The sequence below is a fragment of the Camelus ferus genome, chromosome 6 (genome assembly GCF_009834535.1).
Source record: "Camelus ferus isolate YT-003-E chromosome 6, BCGSAC_Cfer_1.0, whole genome shotgun sequence".
Classification (NCBI taxonomy): domain Eukaryota; kingdom Metazoa; phylum Chordata; class Mammalia; order Artiodactyla; family Camelidae; genus Camelus; species Camelus ferus.
In genome coordinates this window covers 24,579,442-24,586,365 of record NC_045701.1, presented here as the reverse complement: position 1 = coordinate 24,586,365, position 6,924 = coordinate 24,579,442, and the positions used below count along the sequence as shown (strand labels likewise).

Sequence of the window (6,924 nt, the reverse complement as noted above, 5' to 3'; positions counted from 1 at the left end):
TAGAAATCTGTATCATGCTCCCTTCTAGTTTAATGATCATTAGATTTATGCTGCAATCAGTTTGAAATAAACCACGAAATAATAGTGAATAGAATTGGCTATAATTTAGGAAAAACCTGGCACCCCAAGTTAATAGTTATAGGATTTATGAGAATGGGATGAAAAATGAGTATGATTTATCCAAAACTTGGGCTATAGGTTCCTGTGAAGTTATAGGTAGCAGCTAAAGGACTCATGATAAAGACATCTTTCCTTTTGAATGCATCTAAATATTATTCTATAACATATACTCCTAAATTTAATGTTGATTTTATTACAAATTTTAGTTTCGGATAAATATTTGTGGAATAATGTTTCCATTTGTTTGGATTAGTTGCAAGCAACAGAAACTAACTTAAGCTAAAATAAATTATTAGGAAATTGAAGGAAATGGAATTGAAGGAAAAGCTGAAGTACTGTGCTGGAGTTTCAAGGGTCAGTATATAAGACCTCTTTCATTCTCTCCAGAGTTTGGGAGCAGGTGAAATATATATATATATTATTTATTTAAGTGAAGATTGAAAAAAAAATCACCTTTATTACCTAATATAGCTGATTGGCCAGTGTGGCTTTAAATCCATGGCCAAGTGGGCTTCCTAATACATCAACTATGAATTAGACCTTCACGTGCAGACCTTGGCACAGCTGGACGACTGCAGGCCTCCCCCACAAAGGCAGGCTCCTTACCACATGGCAAAGAGCAAATAGAATGGGCAGTCTCTGTAGGCAAGCAAAGCCAAACAGACAAAGAGGAAGGGTCTGACAGGGGCATGTTAGGCTCCTTCTACAATCTCATTGATCAAATAACTCACTCCTTCACAAACATGAGTAAAGGAGTGGAGAGAGTTAGAAACTAATGAAGTCCCTCCATATGGAAGAATGGGGCCGGGGATCAGAGTGCTGTCTGTTGTGTGGGTTGTGCAGTGCCCACCCTGGGCAGTTGTCAGATGTGGCCCTGTCAAGTAGGTTCTCCTAACAAACCAAGCTAACATAAACTCTGTATCTGGAGGAGCCTTTCTTCACCTCCACCATTTCAAGAGAGTGCTGGCTTTGACTACTGTTTCACCCCTATGGAAAGGGTTCTGTCATCATTAGACGGGTTCTTTAAAGCTTTGAAAATGGAGACTTGGATGTAGGGAGGGAATAGCTCAGTGGTAGCATCTATGTTTAACATGTACAAGGACCTGGGTTCAATCCCCACTACCTACATTTAAAAAGTAAAATAAAATAAAATAATAATAAAAAAAGAAACTGGAGACTTAGAAGTTAAGAGGGAACAAAATCATACAAAGCCAAGAGCATGAAGAGGAATTTGGGAGAAATTTGGGGAAAGTGGATGCTGGAGAAGCTGTGAGGCACAAAAGCAGTGGATAGAAGAGGAGAGGGGGATTTCTAAGAGTGTTACTGAGAACCATGTAGTCCCTCCAGAGTGTCTGAGAAATTCAATAAAGAACTTCAGTCGGTTTGACATTGTGTTTTCGTTGCTGCGCTGTGTTCCTTTGATCATGCTACACCCAGAAACTGTGTTGCATTAGGTTGGATATGGAAGGTGAGCCAAAGGGAGGGGACAGGGTTTCCAACAAGGGCTACTGAATGAATTGTGGTGACTTTAAATAGAGAAAAGGATCAGGGGAAGGAGTACTTAGGAGATGGAGGGTACTGATTTTCAGCTCTGTTTTGCTCTAGGCAATTCAAGTGCAACATGTCTTATTACTATTTTGGGGAAGGGGCTAATAGCTGTATTGAGATATATAGCACACATAACATACAGTTCACCCATTTAAAGTGTGCAATTCAGTGTATTTTAGTGTATTCACACAGTTATGCACACATCATCATCATAATTAATTTTAGACTATTTTCATCACATCAAAAAAGAAACTCTGTGCCCTTTTGTTATCACTCTCCCCCAAAACCTCCAAATACTCCTACCTTTAAGCAACCACCAAAAATTTTTTTGCCTTTATAGATTTACCTGTTCTGGACATTTCACGTAAGTAGAATCATATAATATATATGATAATATATGGTCTTTTATGACTTTTTCACTTAGCATCTTTTCAAGATTCATCCATGTTGTTGCATGTGTCAGTATTTCATCCCTCTTTAAGACCAAATAATATTTCATTGTATAGATATACCACTTTTGTTTATCCATTCATCAGTTGATGGGCATTTGATTTGTTTCTACTCTTTGGCTATTATGAACAACACTGCAATGAACATTCAGGTATAAATATTTGTGTGAAAGTGTGTTTTCATTTTTCTTAGTTATATACATAAAAGTAGAATTGATGGGTCTATGTTTAATTTTTTGAGGAACTATTAGACAGTTTCCACAGTGGCTGCACCATTTTACATTCCCACCAGCAAGATGTGAGGGTTCCAATTTCTACACATCCTCAATGACATTTGTTATTATTTGACTTTTTGATTACAGCCATCCTAGTGGGTACAGTTTGGGTTTGATTTCCCTGATGACTAATGATGTACAGAATCTTTTCATCAGCTTATTGGCTATTTTTACATCTTCCTTGGAGAAGTGTCTATTCAAATCCTCAGTCTATTTTTTAATTGGGTTATTTGCTTTTTTATTGTTGAGTTGTAAGAGTTATTTATACATTCTAGATATAAGTCCCTTATTGGATGTATGATTTGCAAATATTTTCTCCTATCATGTAGTTTGTTTCTTGACACCATTCTTTGAAGACAAAAGCTTTAAATTTTGATGAAATCCAATTTATCTATTTTTGTCTTTTGTTAATATGTCTATTTTTAAGGACTAATCATTTATGAACAAATTATCTTTTGAGGGGGGGTTTCTATACACTTTTTTGACATCTTACCATTACTGAAAATTTTACAATCTATATATACGTTCCACATCTTTTTTCTTTCATAATTGAAATATTATTGGTTGTTTTGAGGATCAGTACACAGACATTTCAATTTGTACACAATTCTTAACAAACGTACCAAAAATCTAAAAAATCACGTAGCTTTGATTCTTTTCCAGTTATTCCAGTGACTTTCGAGCTTAAAATTTGAAAACAAATTTTCCTTAATAGGATATCAAGTACCAATATCATCAAATGTTGACATGCTGTTACATCATAAGTCCCACCAATTCACAATTTAATGTCGTATACACCACATACTCAAATTTTCAATCGTTCACATTAACAAAATTACTAGGAAAACTGGACTACCACGACCAAAGATGTGACAGAGTGCACAAAATTCCGACAAGAAGAGCCAAGATCAAGGAGTGGTTTGCTTTAGGAAACCATTCTACTAAAAACAACATGGGAAGAGAAGTAATTTAAGGTGTTCAAGACATTAAATAAATGCACAACTGACGCCAAATTGTGATTTAAGTATGCTCTGTATTATAGGATATAAAAACTAGCCCCCATCTATGGAATGTCAAGCTGACACCCAAGACAATCAAAGCCCCTCATATTCAATATCCCACTATTTTCTGGTTGTATCAAAAAATAAACAACCAGCAAATGATTTCACATCTTTAAAAAAAAGCATTTACACTTAAAAAATGGGATGAAATGGGATTCCCTCCTTCTTAAAAACGTTTCTAGAGCTACTAAGAAACAAAATACATTTACAAAATAGTTGATAAAAATATTCCTCTGCATTGTACAACAAGGAAGACAGGGACCACTAATAAGACCAGGTGTGTGCTATTAATCAGATGGCTTCTTTCTCTCCTGCTTCATCAGAGGCTGGGCTCTCCTTGTTTTTAGTTTCTCCGGTTTCTGCAGGTAAATCTTCTTTAGTCTCTTGGTTAGACACTTTGGCCTGTTTCCCCTTTGCTCCCCTTTTCCCTTTTGTTCGCATTTTTTTGTCTTAAGATTTATCCTTTCCTGCCACGTTTTTTGGCTTCGTTTCCACTTTTGCAGGAGCGGGTTTAGCTGACAACCTCGCAGATCTCCTCTTGGGCTCCTCCTTCGCTGTCCCCTGGGCGGAGCTGACGTTTCTCTGGGGCGTCGTGGATGGTGGGGCGGGCCCCAGGGCTGCCTGGCCGCCGCCGCTCCGGCCGCCCGGAGCTGCTGGGACCCCGCGGTGGGGGCGGGAGAGGACCTACGTTCCACAGCTTGATAAAGTAACAGCTGTTAGATCTATATTGCATTCTCGAAGCAGGAAATACGGGAGCGTAGTATTTTTCTTAATTATCAATACCTACTGTGCTTTGATCGGATTCGTGTCTCAGTTCTAGGGTTTGATTACTGTGCATCTTTATACCTGACTCTAAATTCTATCAGACTTTTCCATTTGGAATACAGGTTTTAAATATTTTTTATCTAACTTGGAACTTAAAAAAAAAAATCCTTGGAGTCTGTCAGCTGAGGGAGGCGGAAGAGGGATTCAAGGAGGTGAGCTGCCCCAACCATAAGAAGGCGAGGGGAGCCCACATAATATGCGAGGAGCCAACATGGAGCAAAACAGCACTTTATTGCAGTAAAGCGGCTGCCCCGCGCGCTCAGGTGTAGGCTCTTGTCCTTATAACGCTAGTGGCGCATGCATCGTGTTCTTAACGCTCGCGCATGCACTAGCGCATGCGTACATTTACCTCTTGCCAGGTGCACGCTGTTGTGAACTTTGGCCTGGGCCCCACAGTCTGCTCACTGAAGGCTGCTGACACACTCGTCTCTTCCTGAATTCAGTGGCTGACTCAGTAGAGGGAATCAAATTATGTATCTGCTGCTAAAGTCCATCTTTTCTTCTACATCCCACTAACTAGAAGAAAAATGTTTGTTTAGACACGGTAAGCTTCCGAGAACACAAAAATTTGCTTAATGATGTCTTTCCAATCAGATGTTTTACTTTGCTCTAAAAGTGTGAAACATTCCTCTTCCCAAAAGGCATTTTCAGAAGTTACTGCTAGCTAGGCAGAACTTAAATTGATACATGATAGCATTTGTTTGTTTCGTTTTTAAGCAATACTTTGAACTCAGACACTGCTGCCTTTACAGAATTTCCAGTTACAGTCCAATCAGATTCGAACTATCCAGTGAAATCTAAACAAAGCGCTTTAATCAATTTGAATTAAGTTCACATGATTCCTATTAGAACAAGGTCTGAACACTTTTATCATGGGGAGATGGGGTTTAATTGATGCACTTAGATCTGAGATGTTTGCGTGGCTTCACTGGTAATCTGTGTGAAGAAATATGTTTCAGATTGTAAAACTAATATTTTGTCTTGCTGATTTGTGTCAAAGTCTTCCAAAGGAATAAGGTATTATTTACCTGGAAGGAACACAGCGCTGTTGAGAAAAGCGAGGCAAGCTATTGAGAATAGGACTTAGGCTGCATTTCCCAAATCTAGCTGGTTATCTGGATCACCTGAGTAGCCTATAAACGCCGGGCTCAGGCAGGCGAGTCACTGGCTTGGGTAGCAACGATGAGGCTCCACAAAGGCCTGGTCACTGGAACAGCGGCTCAGACTAGAAGAAAACGGACAATGAGAGGGAGTGGAGGCATGACAGACACTTGCACTGTGAATGGTGGCTTACAGGAGCAGCAGATGTCAGAAGTCAAAAAAGTTGCATGTGATGACCAACTGGTAAGAGAAGGATTTATGCGTGAACATTTGGGGAGAATTGGAAAAACTGAAGTGTCATACAAGTTACCACACTGAGTCTCCTCACCCTCTCCTCCTCCCCTCCCACTTTTGGAAAATGTTTAAATTTTTTATTAATATTTTTTAAAGTACATCTGAAAGGGGAAGTTAGCTGATTTATGCTATGGATTGTTTAAATTCAAAATATATGTAAATATTTAGTACAAGAGTGGTTTCAGAACTTTACTCTTCATTAGAATCATCAAAAAAACTTTAATGTGTGTAGATTTCTAGGTCCTATCTCTTTTACTGGCTCATAATCTCTGAGGATGGAGCCTGGATACTTCTTTGTGGAGAAAGCTTTCCAGGGGTTCTTCGTGGCTGGTGTCCTTGCTTTTGAGCTAGCACAGGTGAAGTCAGTCAGATCCCTGTGTTTTCATATTTTTAAGCAAATAACAGAGAAGCTAGGAACCAAAATGCAGCTAGTATGATGCCTTGCAATAGTAGCTCTCAAAAATGTTTAAATTAGAAATCTTTGTTCAAAGAAATGTTAGCTTGGTCTGTAAACCGTGAGAACAACAAGAGATAAAGTGGAATTATTCCTGTTGGTGGCGGTGTGAGAGGCAGAGGTTCTCGAGATTAGCTGCACCCTCCCTGTGGCTGAAAGAGGCCTGGGAGGATTCCCCAGGGCTTTTAGGGAAGCATTTACAAAGCGGCGTTTCATTTTATTCTTTCCCTCTGCCTTGCCCACTGGAAATTTCCCAGTTTCTGTTAACATCACTATCCTTCTTGCTCTCAGAAATCAGAAGCCTACGAGTCAGGAAGCTGCGTCTTAGGGGAACTCTACAGTTCCCACCTTCTCTCCTTCATTGTTTCTTTGTTTCTTGGGACGTAAATCCCATGATGCTCTAGACTTGGTCCCTATTCCCAGACATTGGGCCCCAGTGTAGATTTTTTAATGCCTGATCCTCCCTGGGGAACGAAACTGGTCAAGCTAGAAGGAAAGTTGATGGTTCAAACTCAGCAGTAGCCCCTAGAACCCTCCCTCTGGGCTTCACCCTCTCCAAATGAGCTTCTGAAGGTCTCTTCTTCAAGCAAATCTCTCAGTGGCCCTATTCTATATTTTAGAATATTCAGAGTTCAAAACAGTGTGTCTCTGGATACCCCAGTTCTGTTCTGTTTTTTCTGTTCCCTAAATGGATATTAAGTACTCTCTGGGAATGAGAGATGCAGTCAACAGAGAAAGTGATGAGAGACCAGTGAAGTGAACAGTGTGGGGAGTAAGGGCAGATGAGTTTGGAGAGG

General features: G+C 39.6%; 1 pseudogene; it reads right to left on the bottom strand.

Moving 5' to 3' along the window:
- Positions 1 to 3,692: 3,692 nt before the first annotated feature.
- On the bottom strand, positions 3,693 to 4,291 carry LOC102512167 (annotated as a pseudogene).
- Between the last annotated feature and the right edge of the window lie 2,633 nt (positions 4,292 to 6,924).